This window comes from Triticum dicoccoides, chromosome 3B, assembly GCF_002162155.2.
Source record: "Triticum dicoccoides isolate Atlit2015 ecotype Zavitan chromosome 3B, WEW_v2.0, whole genome shotgun sequence".
Lineage (NCBI taxonomy): Eukaryota > Viridiplantae > Streptophyta > Magnoliopsida > Poales > Poaceae > Triticum > Triticum dicoccoides.
In genome coordinates, this window is record NC_041385.1 from 314,346,042 (window position 1) to 314,360,733 (window position 14,692).

Sequence of the window (14,692 nt, forward strand, 5' to 3'; positions counted from 1 at the left end):
GCCACCTCAAAAGAGTCGCTTGCAGTCGTAGTTTAGGATAGCCACCGAGTCAAAGCTGGCTTGCTGCAGTTAAACCCCACCATCCCCTTGTTGATAATGATGCATATGTAGTTAGTTCTGATGTAAGTCTTGCTGGGTACATTTGTACTCACGTTTGCCTATTTTATGTTTTGTGCAGAGAGACTTCAGTCTCACTAGTAGTTCCGCGTGGACTTCGACGTTTAGCTTGATACCTCAGCTACGATCTTGTGCCCTCGGCAGGATCTGATAGATAGTCAGGCTTCTCAGCCTTTTTCATTTATAGATGTCTGTACTCAGACATGATAGCTTCCGCTTGTGCTTTGATTGTATGCTCTGAGTGTTGGGTCATGAGACCCATGTTTGTAATATCTCGCTCCTCGGAGCCTATTGAATAAATTACTTGAGTTGTAGAGTCATGTTGTGATGCCATGTTGTATCTGCACATATCGAGCATATTGTGTGTATGTTGTTGAAATGCTTGGTATGTGTGGGATCTGACTATCTAGTTGTTTATCCTTAGTAGCCTCTCTTACCGGGAAATGTCTCCTAGTGTTTCCACCGAGCCATGGTAGCTTGCTACTGCTCCGGAACACTTAGGCTGGCCGGCATGTGTCCTTCCTCGTTCCTGTGTCTGTCCCTTCGGGGAAATGTCACGCGATGAATACCGGAGTCCTGTTAGCCTGCTACAGCCCGGTTCACCGGAGTCCTGCTAGCCCAGTGCTACAGCCTGGATTCACTCGCTGATGACCGACACGTTCGATGCTGGGTCATGGATGCCTGTCCCTGTAAGTCTGTGCCACTTTGGGTTTACGACTAGCCATGTCAGCCCGGGCTCCTTATCATATGGATGCTAGCGACACTATCATATACGTGTGCCAAATGGCGCAAACGGTCCCGGGCTAAGGTAAGACGACACCCGTGGGAATACCGTGCGTGAGGCCGCAAAGTGATATGAGGTGTTACATGCTAGATCGATGTGGCATTGAGTCGGGGTCCTGACAGGCTCTTAACTGTTCCGTCGCCTTTAGGGCGGCCGCATCACTCATCCTTGTTTGTTCCTTGGCTCGGGCAAGCTCCGCCCAAAGGGTCTCCATGGCAGCAGCTCCATCTGCAGTCACAGCGTATCATAGATACTGGCATGATGCTCCTCTTAATATTTGCTGACAATCCAAAAATACATACTCTGGGCCTCGTCAAGCCGCATGTTCACAAGCGCGATGTCGGCATCCGCCACGTCAAGCTGCTGCTTTAGCTCGGCAAAATCAGCAGTCCGGTCAGCCGCCGGACCCTCAGCCGCCTGCACATAAAAGCAGCATGATCATTACCTAGGACTACGACCCTCTGTTCGCCGCCTCCGGATGGCAACCAGAGTCTCAGGGTCTACTACCTATATAGAGCACACTTAGCATGTGTGGTACCGTCCAAAATACACATATATTACTTTGCGTACCTCAAAGTCTCTTAATAGGCTAGTAAAAGCTTCATTCAACCCGATTTTGGCGGATGAAATCCTCTCAACCACCATACCCATTAAGGTAGGATGCACCTCTGAGATAGCCGCTTGCTCCAGAAGACCCATCAGTGTGTCCGGTTGTGCACCAGACAGTCCCAGCCTCTTTATGTTGCTCTCCTTTGGAGCCGAAAACTCCGGATTTCGGGCGGCCAAACAGTTAGCTTCTGGCCTTTGCGGGTCAGGAGAAACCCTCCGTGATGACACCTCAGGGTCATCCGCTCCATGAGGTGGGGAGGCAGGGGAGGCGTCTCACTCTCCATCATCTCCGTCAGAAGATCCCCCGAAGACGAACTCTGTTGAGAAGGTCTGCGAGCCGGACTGCAAGTTATACGTCTTGGTTATTATTCTCAGAGATGAAGCAGGATATATTTACCAAATTACTTTTTGATCCACTTATAGCTCGGTTGAGGGATGGACCCCTCATGGGCGCTGTGCGTAAGAATGCCCTTCGGGGTAGGGCCCCCTGGTGAAGGTATCTTCCCTCGTTTGGAAGCCTCTGTTTCCAAGTCTTCAGAGGCGGCCCTTTTCTTTCCTTGGGGAGACGGGATTCTAGATTCACCTCCCCGATTATCCTCCTTCGCGAGGCCCTTACTCCCGCGGTTTGGATGTGTAAGGTGTGAAGCCCTCCTTTGGCTACTCTATTCCTCCCTTCATCTTCTCCTGATGGCCCCTGATAGGGTGCGCGCTCAGGCATCCTGGTTAATAAAGGATCCGGTGAGCCTTTGGGAAGGGGGGCCGGACACCTGATCCTCTCCGCCTTTCTTATCTAGTCCTGGCAGAGAGCAATTTTTCAGAATGATATTGTGACAAGTAAAAAGACATCATGTTCCATCGCGGAAATACTTACTTGGGTATCTGGATGGTTGCAGTTGAGACCCACATCCTCGGTGGTGTCCGGACACTTTATTCAAGGTCCAAAAAACAATCCATACATCCCTTCGAGGGTCACACCGAAGAATTGTTGAATGGTTCGCGGTCCTTCCGGGTTGAACTCCCACATACGGAGAGATCGCCGCTGGCATGGCAGGATCCGACGAACTAGCATAACTTGCATTACCTTGACAAGACTGACATCCCTCTTGAGAAGATCTCAGATGCGGCTTTGCAGTGTCAGCACGTCATTTACTGGCCCCCAGTCCAGTCCCTTGTTGACCCATGACGCCAGTCGAGGCAGAGGGCCCAAGCATAAGGCAGGAGCGGCCGCCCGCTTTGTACCTCGGGGAGCTGTGATGTAGAACCAGTCATGTTGCCATAAGTCAGACACCTCCAGGAAGGAACCCTTTGGACATAGGGCGTCGGCGCCTTTGCTTATGATAGCACCTCCACACTCTGTGTGTCTCCCATCGATCATCTTTGGCTTCACATTGAAGGTCTTGAGCCATAAACTGAAGTGTGGGGTGATGCGGAGGAAGGCCTCACACACGATGATAAATGAAGAGATGTGAAGGATGGAATCTGGAGCTAGATCATGGAAATCTAGCCCGTAATAGAACATGAGCCCTCTCACAAAGGGATCAAGACTAAAACCTAGCCCTCAGAGGAAGTGGGAAACAAATACGACACTCTCGTTGGGTTCGGGAGTGGGAATGACCTGCCCTTGAGCAGGCAGCCTGTGCGGGATTTTGGCGGTGAGATACCTGGCCTCCCTAAGCTTCTTGATGTCCTCCTCTGCGATGGAGGAGACAATCCACCGGCCTTGAAGGTTGGATATGGACATGGTTGAAGGTCCGAAGCACTTAGCTTGAGCCTTGGGTGTTGGAACTCGAGGTGGAGGAAGAGAAGGATCGAGCGTGGGAAGAAAAGGACAGGCCTTGGCCCCTTTTAAGGAGGACGAATATCAAGCGTCCCCCGCGTGGCCGTTTGGAACTTGCCTAAAATCGAGGAGTCATATTAACAAGCGCGGTTGGGTTACCCACACCCATATTGATGGGAATCCCGTGATAAGGGGAACACGATATCTGCTTTGACAAGACATGCCAATAAAACCGCCTCGCAACACGTGCACTAGTAGGCTGGGAAAAACGGTTCGTAATAACCGGGCCGTGGCGTGATGTCACGCTATGAAAAGTTGTCAGCAGATTAGATTTGTGGGATGTTGTGCTCTCTACGGTGGTATGTGGAATTTGTTTTGCAGAGCCGGACATGATCCTTGTGTTCAAAATCTTCTATGGAGTATTCGGAGAAGGAACCCGCCTTGCAATGCCGAAGACAATCCGCATGCCGGACTCATCATCATTGAAGCTTGGTTCAGGGGCTTCTGAGGGAGTCCTGTATTAAGGGGTCCTCGGACAGACGGACTATATACTTTGGCCAGATTGTTGGACTATGAAAATACAAGATTGAAGACTTCGTCCCTTGTCTGGGTGGGACTCTCCTGTGTGTGGAAGGCAAGCTTGGAAATTCGGATATGTAGATCTCCTTCTCTGTAACCGACTCTGTGTAACCCTAGCCCCCTCCGGTGTCTATATAAACCGGAGGGTTTAGTCCGTAGGAAAACTTACAATCATAATCATAGGCTACCTTCTAGGGTTTAGCCTCTATGATCTCATGGTAGATCAACTCTTCTAATACTCATATCATCAAGATCAATCAAGAAGGAAGTAGGATATTACCTCCATCGAGAGGGCCCAAACCTGGGTAAACATCGTGTCCCCCGCCTCCTGCTACCATGAGCCTTAGACGCACAGTTCGGGACACCCTACCCGAGATCCGCTAGTTTTTACACCGACACCCGACGGCGTGTTCGGCTCACCCCTCTCATACTACAACAACACTCTCACATTCTCTACAAAATCACACTCCCATTCTCTCCCGGTCTCCCAGCCTGCGAGCGGCCGCCTTGTTCTGAACCATTTGGTACGATGAGCGATGAGGTACTAGAGTTGATATACTTCATTGCAAGTAGTCAAAAGGAAGACGTTGAAAAAATCAATATCAACAAGGATGCTCTTCAAGCTAGCCGGATGAAGGAAGGAACCAACAAGGCCGCTCCTATGAGTATTCGTCCCGTCGCCCTATATTATGATTTCGATCTTTATGGGGTTTTTCAAGTCTTTAGAGTCTACATGTAGCAATGAAGCCGAGACCCCAGTTTGTCCGAGTATTGTGGACTTCAGATTTGGAGTACCACTTATCTACCGAAATCTTTCATCATTTACTTAAAATAGTCGATTGATCATACATTGAGTACCATTTAACTGGAATTAACCGATGCAAGTCCAAGAAGGATTGGTCGGTGCTGCCGGCTGGCATCAAGTTCGATCCCACGGATCAGTCGAGCACCTTGAGGCCAAAGTGAGTGCTGACAGTGCGAGATCTCACCCTCTCATCGATTTGTTCATACCAACCATCGACAGCGAGCACGACATATGCTACACCCATCCTAAGAAACTTCTAGGTGAGACACCGATCGGCCGTCTACTTGCACAAACATATTCCTTTGTTTATAACTCTATTTTTCTTTTTAGATGCAGACCTAGTGAAGCAATCACAATTTGATAGTGAATAAAAAGTGAAACAAGTGACTGCAACATGGCAATGATGTTATGAAAATGCCAACTAAATACACTAAAACCTGTTTCGACAATACTGCATGTATCACACTAAGTGGCTAAGCAAGCATTTCTTCCGGTGCAACTCCTGGGCATTCAAAAGGGGCACGTGGACGTGTCGCATGATACAGTGGGAGTGCGGCATGCACACACTGTGGCACAAGTCCGACAATACCTTGCCACTGATGGTCAACGACCGCCAGACGGGAAGCAAAAAGGTTCTGGTGCTGCACACCAACAAGAACTTCGAGTAGCAGAGGACCAACTGGGTGATGCACCAGTACCACCTCGGGGACCTGGAGCAAGAGAAGGAGCGGGAGCTGGTCCTCTGCAAGATTTTCTACCAGACCAACACTAGGGCAGGACTAGAAAGATTATAAGTTAGTTTGGTATTGGTACTTGTACTACTTGGTCTTCTGCAAGTTGGTATTGTTGTTAAGGATCTTTCGGTATGAACTTGGCATTTGCTTCCAACCATTATGTCGAGGGTCGACGTGGATATAAAGCTAAATCATTTATTTCGAAACAAATTTTCAGGCACCTGATTTTTATTTGATGGGTAGCATAAGCACCTGTCATTTGAATTCCCAGTTCTCCAAAAATTTTACATCTTCGAAGTACGCAGGGGATCCATCCGATTTCATATGCTGATATTTGGACGCAGCATGTCGGATCTCGGTTGTGGCATGCCAAGCCCAGCTGCGAATTGTTAAAATAGAGGAGCGATGGATTTGGGCCCGCCAGCCTTAGTTATATTTTGTCTTAGAACATCTGCAGGCAGTTTTTTTACTGAATCAAACACACAGCCTAGTACTATTTTCCTCGTGAAACGCCATGTCCTACTTCCGTTTTCTAATCTCTACCTATAGGTTTATTAGTTCATATACACGTATTAGTATATTGAAAATACATAAGGTTCCCTTTTCATCCTTACATCCTTATTTTGTTGTTGTTGTTTTCCCTCCCAATGCTGATTTTTTATCACTGGTTTTCCCTTAAACCAACTCAATTGCCCCACGTCTTATTAGGTTAAAAAACAAAATGATATTTTTTTGGCAAATCAATAAGTTCTTAAAAATAAATGTTTATCATTTCTAGATTAAAACAGTTCGGACTCCACCAAAATATGCAAAATAAGGTTGAAATTTTTGACCGTGGTCCTGGGTAGAAAATGGGCTGTAATAAATTCCTTAAGAATTAGCAAATGGGCTGCAAATTATTAAAAAAATAGCAAATGGGCTCTGTGTTGTCTGTCACCGATTTGGAGGCTGACTTGTAGGCCTACTAAATTCATGCATGCAGAAGGTTTCCCCCCCAAAAAAGAAACTTAGTCAACAATCGTCTCTACCCGCGTTAGGCCGTTAGATGTCAATCTAACGACAATCGTGCTTCTTCAGTCTTTGATCTTCCTGCTCCAGATGCCCAAACCAGCACCGGCTGAACCACCTGCTCCCGCCTCTCGTGGTCGGCTGTGCTGTCGGGTAGGCCTCACAGCCCCACCATACTCGCATCCCTGGCCTGGCTATCCCTCTACTCACCACACCTCCTATTATTCTCCGGCGATGGCAGCCTCACATTGCGATCGAACAAGTAAACCCTCGTACCACTTCGCATGGGAAACAACTGCTGAGTCTTCCTCGGCCCCGGGTTGTTTCCTTACTTGGCCTCGTCGTCATCCATCGTGATGTGGAGCATCCTACGGACATCACCATGTCAAGAGTTCGTTTGGCAAGTGACGCGTGCGACCTCTACTTCTCATACATAAAGGTGAATCTTCTCCTTTACACGTGTTCACTTGACCCCTTCAAGGATGGTATACTACTTGACAGTTCACTCGTGTGCATGCATAAGTATTGCCAGAGATTCACGGATGACGAGGAGGATGCAAGCGCCAAGGAACGCCTCCACCATCCGCGAGGGAAGCGTGGAAGCGAAGACAGAAGAAGAAGGATTTGCCCAGCCCAGAAGGACCGAAACAACCGCCCAACTACTGCCCGGGCAGTACAACTGGCCAACTACCGCACAACAACCGGCCCACCTTCTGTGATCGAGCGATGCAAGGCCGGTACTGCACCGGTTGTACCAGTAACTGCCAAAAGACCGGTACAACCGCCCGACAACTAGTACAACCGCTGGCCCCTTCGGCGTAGACCTCTAGGAACCAGTGCCTGGACTCCCAGCCGTACTACCGCCCCCCATGACCGGTACTACCGCCGAGCTCCCAGCGGAACTACCGCCCCCATGACTGGTACTACCGGCCTGTCTACGCACAGCGTATCGGGCCTTTGGCCTTGTATCCCTCTCCCACATACCCCTTCGTGTCTTAGACTATAAATAGACCACCTCCACCTCCTTTCTAGGGCAGCATAGGTTTAGCTCATTTGAGATATAGCTTTGCTCATTCATACGGATCTACTCCTTGTTAGAGACCGTGGCCTCTTCGGAGAACATCCATCTTGGATTTAAGACCCCCTCGCGGGAAGATCCGTCTAGGATACCATCAAGACCTCCTCTTGGAGATGAACCTTACCTTTTATCTTTCCCTTTGTTCTTCATGTACCTTGTGGATCTTGTGTGTTTGATTGTCTAGTGGATGTGTGATTGGACTTGTTCTTGAGTGTTTCCCCTTGTGATTTCTGTCATTCTTCATTGTGTTCTTCGTGTTCCTCATAGGGGTCCCCTCCAATTGTGAAAGTTCGGGCATATAGGGTTCCGCCCTGCATCATCTTGGATCAGACCAAGGTTGATCACGAATTTGGAGCCCCTACCCCTTTGTTTTCTAGCCTAGTTTTGTTGTGTTCTTCCCCAATTTCGAATATCTCCACCAAAAATAGCCCCAACTTTTTTTTGATCTGTTGGGTTGATGATGTTTTGTTGATTATGATCCATGGATATGCTTGGTTTCGAGTGGATCTAGCATCTCCCCAAGTCTCACCTCTTTCCATCCATGAAATCCATCCAATTTTGCCCCCGAAATCATCCATTTCCGCCCCAAAATCGCCACGATCCAGATCTGTGAATTTTCCCGACCCCAGCGGTACTTCCACCCTTCCAAGAGGTACTACCGCTGAGCACCAGAAGCGGTACTACCGCCCTGCCAAGCGGTACTACCACCCACCCTGATTCAGCCTTCCGAGTTTCACCGTTTTGACCATAACTTTCACATCCGGAGTCTGATTTTTGCGTTCTTTAGCTCGTCGAGAAGCTATTGACATCCCCCATCCATCTAGATAGGTTTCAACACCATTTGAATCCATCAAATATTCCGAAATTTTGCAAGTATGCCTAGGCCCTCCACCATATCATCCGCATAACCACCATAGCCTTCCGCAACCTAACCCATTTTGATCACCATTTCTGCATAACCTTGCCCATCATACACTTCCTCCACCCCAACTTAACCCATTATTTGTTTGAGCTTGTTTGAGTTGTGGCTTGTGTTTCCTAAGGTGTTTCGGCTACTTAGGGATGGCAACTTCCACATTGTAGACTCGTATAACCCATCATCCCACTTCTGCATTGCCAAGTGCAAACCACCACCGCTTTTCCGCTACCACCATTTGACATTTGCCTTTGGAGATTTTGGGTCTGTGGTTTTTCCGTTTCCTAAGGTGTTTCGGCTAATTAGGAATGGGTTAACATCGCCAACACCGCCTCTCACCATCGACATGGACGGTAACCTCGACGACTCCATTGTATATTCCCTTGCCATTGCATTGATAACGCCTAGCCCATTTTGAGTCACTTGCCTATCGAGACTAGCCATGGAGTATTGTCGGCGACTTTACTTGTGCACATTAGTGATGTACACCTCGCATTGCATACATACCATATCATATTGGTATCATCTTGGTATCATCATATCATCTCTTGTGCCACAAGTTTGTTCCCGCATATATACAATTGCTATCTTGGTTTGTGCATCGTGGCCATATCATACAAAAATCAGCTTTTAAGCAAAAGAAAGTGTGAACAAAGAGCTTGTAAGGAATAGCCATAGCATCATACCACATTGCATATAAGATTGTCATATCCGATCATCTTGGATCATCTGTGAGAAACATCAGGAACCATACATACATAACATACTTGGGATAGAAAGTTTATCCATTCTTGCATCTTATAGGTTGTGCACAAGTGTCGTATCCGCCTATAGAGCACTCATGCTAGCGTCTCTCTTGAGTTGTGCAACACGAGCGTTTTCCGTGGATTCCACATTTTGTGCTCATTCCTTGGTTGCATGACCCCATTGATCTATCCGTGTGTGCGTTTCCGTGTGCCATTCATTGCTATTGGTCTACTTGTTTCACTTGCTAATTTGTGAATCTCTTTCAACATTATTGACTCTTGCTAACATTTTGCATCAAATTTTTGTGCCACTATCCTAATCAAGCTAGTCCATAAGCTTTACTTGATAGCTGTGAGTGAACAAGTCTGGTACCAATTCCACTATTCTTTCATTTCACATTGAGTGAAATGGGATACATCCTCAACTTTGGGAAAAGGTAACTTGGTATTGTTTATCTCATTTCCTACGCACCTGTACTCGAGTCTTGTGATGGATAGGCAAGGCATTTCTCCTTCGGTGTACAACAACAACGACGAGTTCAATGCCACGAAAAACAACTCTGACGCCAAGATGCAAGCTCAAATGGAGGATATGAAAGCCCTCATCAAGTCCTACAAGCGATCTTCCTCATCTTTGAGAAGACGCTCAAGTGCACGTGGTTCCGAGCTACCATCTCCGGCAAGATCACATCAGCATTGACACCATCACCAACAAGAATGTGAAGGTCAAGAGCTCAACACCAACAACCGTTCAACGACTTCACCATCTTCGTTGGCATCTTCGCCAAGCGAATTCAAGGCATCTTCGCCTACGGATATACAACATCTTCACCAACAAGCGCCCCAAGACTACGCTCAAGAGAAGCTCCCCAAGCTCAAGTTCGCGACTTCCATGAGCTACTACGACCTCGACATCGACCATGCAATTCCTTTCTATGGGACTGAAGAACCCGAGGAGTATCTCGAGTGGGAGCGCTTGATGGACGACTACCTGAAGCTACATCAAGTTCCTCCCGAAGATCAAGTGAAGTGTGCCACAAGAAACTTCCTTGACAATGCCTCGCCTTGGTGGCTTCACACACCTTCGGAGAGCTACGACATGAGTTGGCCCAAGACAAAGAGAGCTTTCCGACGAGAGTTCGTGCCCCCAACCTACACAGAACAACTTCTACGACAATTGGAGAACACCATCCAAGGATCCAAGTCCATCGAGGCGTACTTCAAGGAGATGAATATTGCCTTGTGATGAGCCGACGTGGAAAACCCCATTTCAATGAAGTTCCACTTCATGATGGGATTCCACGATGACATCTCCAAGAATATCTTCCTCGAGAACTACAAGTCCCTCGACGACAACTAAATTGGTGCTCTCAAGGCGGAACAAGAACTCATGAAGGCAAGGCTCTCCCCCCAACCTCACTTCACGACGACCAAGCTCCATGAGAACGAGCATGAGGATAGTACCACCAAGATGTCCATGCCCGATGAGCTCCAAGACGATGCTCCCAAGTTCGACTTCACCGCCATCCCTCTTTGTGGCATTGATGATGCTGAGTCTACCTCGACTCTTTTTCAAGATGGTGTGGCGACGAGTACGACTACGGAGACCCTCAAGGATGAAGCTTTGGAGGCAAGCAACAAGGTGGCGAGCAAGGATGATGCTTCCATCTTTGGAGGTGAGAGTGATGATGCAAGTCTTTGGGCTGTCACCCACATTGGTTATTGATGTTTCAACCGCTAGTATGATCCATATCTACAAGTATGTTTTTTCAATTGTTCCATGAACATTCAAGGTTTGGTAACCCGCCCTAATTTTTTACTTTAAGTTGTCAATATATTTTGATTTGAATGGCCTTTATTATAGTGTCAATAATCACATTAGGTTGCATATGTTTGGGTTGTCTCCCACCCTGGTTTTTGACTTAAGTCGCCAGGGCATCTATTTAAACCTTTTTGACAGGAACTGGTTTTCAAACCAGGCTACATATTCCAGTCCTTAATAGCCAACATGGCTGGATTTTCTTTATGGTTGTCACAACCAATGTTCAATGATTGAGGTTATCATACCGGATTATATTATTCAAATCTTAAATATCCAATATGGCTCGATTTTCATTATGGTTATCACAACCAGTATTGGATGATTGAGGTCTTCAAAGCCCCTTCAGAGTAATGGCTATTATTCCTTCATCCAAAAATACCAACTCACAACAGGGAGTTTGGTTCAATATTGATATGCAAGGCTTTCAGCAACATCATCCTGACAGGGGATATGCTTTTATTTTATAATGGAAGGTATAGTCCTGAGTTGCTGCAGGCATAAGACCCGACACTTGGGGGGGTAATGTAAGTTGCTTTTCAAAATTATCACATTGACAACAAACCCGGTTATCTCAGGAAGATGAGCCGACCTTATATATTTTTTCTATGTCCCAGCCCAGTATTGTCTTACTGAGCTTGCCCTTGGGGGCTACACATTGATTTTCAAGTATATATAATCATATCTGCAAAAGTCCCTGCTCGCATAATGACCCGACCCTTGGGGGCTACACTAGCTGAAGTTTTATAAGCGTAAGACTGTTATAAGTCCCTGATTGCTGCAGGCAAGACGACCAGGCACTTGGGGGCTACAAATGTGAAGTACAAAATATTCAGTTTGTGACTGGTGACTGAGATGAACAACCCGGATTTCTTAAGATTGCAGTATTTATATTGAAGCAAGTCTTAAGCTATCACTTTGTGCTACTCAAGGCTTGGGGGCTACAGGTGAAGGAGAACACCTTAAAAAATCAGTATTGAGCAAACTAGGTCTCATATTTTTTGATGGAGAAGTTTGCAAAGATTATTTTCTCTAAGCAATTCAGACAACTTAACATCATATAGATTTTTTATCAAAGTCTGAAGTATTGAAAGTTGGCATGATGTCATACGAATTTTATCAAGTCAAGGCAGTTGAAGATAATAAGGGTTATTTTTTCTCCAAGGAGCCAACGTCAGTTTATTGATATGACAGAGATTCAGAATTTTCAAGAGCTAGTCAACTGGTATTTTTTGAGTGAGCCGGTCCCTTTACATATTCTATTTTTAAGAGTTTAGCATGAAAATATTCAAAGTTAAACTGGGGGATAATGTTGGGGATATTCCCCATGACGAAGACCCGGCTCATAAGGATAAGCCGCCCTAAGGCTTAAGTCATCTTTGGGTTTAAGTTGCCCTGACCTTAAGTCATCTCAGATCCATACCCGGCTGGTGAGATCCGTCTGGTGAGACCCGGCTGGTGAGACCCGGCAGGTGAGACCCAGCTGGTGAGACCTGGCAGGTGAGACCCGGCTGGTGAGACCCCGCAGGTGAGACCCGGCTGGTGAGACCCCGCAGGTGAGACACAGCAGACAGTCTTTAACCCGGCATACAGTTGTAAGCCGGCAGACAGTCTCTAACCTGGCAGACAGTTATGACCCGATAGACAGATTGTGACTCGACAGATGCATGGAGTCGCGGGGATGAGTCTCAGAGATGAGTTTCCTGGGGTTAAGAAGCCCAAGACGTTAAGAAGCCCATGGAGAGAAGCCCAAGACGTTAAGAAGCCCATGTTGAGAAGTCAGAATAGTTTAAGTCTTAATCTGACTTGGACTCTACATGTAACCCGCCCCTTCAACTTATATAAGGAGGGGCGGGGCGCCCAAAGAGGGTCAAGTTTTTAGACGTCTGAATAGACAGGTCTCAATAGACAAGTCTTAGACAAGATCAAAGTAGATACTCTCGAGATAGAGGTAGAGAAACCTCGCCATTGTAAACCGAGATCGTCATCATCATCAACATGAAGGAAGCAGGATATAGGCTTTTACCTCCACCGTGAGGGGCTGAACTTGGGTAAAATCTCGCGTCTCTCATCCGCTCAACCCCTCTCAAGCTACCAGTTAGATGCGTTGGCCTCACGACTAAGTCCTTTTCACGAGGACATCTGCCGTGACAAATCCACGACAAAGTCAAGTACGACTTCTTTCGCATCCAGAGGGACATTGCAATGATCATCATGAAAGAATTCGTCGAAGAGAAGGGGATGTTCCACCATGGCCCTATATCGTGAGCTGACGTCCTAACTCGCATAGGCCTACAACATCAGGACCTAACGATGTTTAGGAAGCTAGGGTGCATCCACGATGATCTGGATTGATGGAACTTCAAATGACTGCCGGTGCCGATGATGATGTGTAAGTTGAACTTGTACATTCTGTAGCGATGAAACTTTGTGATGTCAACGGTCCTTGTCGAATTTTCCTAATGCTAGTTTGTTAGTTTGGGTACGATGACCTACATACCTCTAGTTAATTAGTTTGCGTACGATGAACCTGTGTTGATTAATTATGTTCACTATATGTTGCACCTATTTGCTAACCCTTTATTTTTGTGTTGGTCAAGTATATTATGTTGCATATTATTATTGATTCCCTTGATGAATATGCATCTCTAATAGGTACATAGATCCATGATGGAGAAGAAGTGCTATGTCATGTACATAGGGAAGGTTCCGGGAGTATACGACGAGTGGCCTGAGTGTTAGGCTCAAGTGGAGCGGTTCTCGGTCGCCAGCCATTAAGGGTTTGATAGAAGACAGGAAGGAGAAGCTAGTTACTTGAGGTTCATGCTAGCGCGAGAGAGGAATCATAACCGTCACCTCATGTACTTCATAGTTTCGTTCTCACTCCTAGTGATAGCTCTTCTCTTCTATATCGTTGTTTAGATGGATGATGATGTAGTGGCAAGTACTCAAGACATGTCATAACTTGTATCGATATTTTGAGATGATGACGAGAGACATCATTTGTGTTGGATGATGATTATGATGATGACATGTGTCACATCCCTAGCTTCTGGTAATGCACTAGGCTAGACCTCATGTGAGCATCATGTTTAAATTTAAATGAAATTGAATTGAGGAATTTTCAAAGCCTCAGAAGACCTCTAAAAATAACCAACATTTAAATTTCATCAAATGAGTCCAAGAAAATGTTCCTGTTATTCCATGGAAATATTGGTGAGAGGTAAAATTTAAACCAATATTTTTGGAGTCACAGAGATATTTATTTTGGCCATTTGAATTAATCCAATAACTATTTGCTTTGGATTTATATTTAATATATATTAAATATGACTCCAAATAATTCTGGAAGTTTGTGAGTGGCTTTGTATATATTTTAGTAAGCCACATAATAAACTACAGAATTTATTAAAATGGTTTAGTATTTTACTAAACTAAAACAAAACAGAACAAAATAGAAAACAATAAATAAAAACAGAAATAGAAAGAGAGAGAGAGTTTTACCTGGCCACTTACCCGTGCAGCCCAACAGGACCGGCCCAGCGCGGCCCAGCCCACCTCCTTCCCCCCCTTGTCCTCTTCTTCCTCTGCCAGTAGGCAGAGGCGAGGCGTGGCGCGCGCCCGAAGAGCGCCGGCCACCTCCTGCTTCGCCGTGGCAGCCTCCCCGACTCCCTCGCGACGCCACGGAGACGTCTCGACCCCCTCGACCGCCTCTCTCTT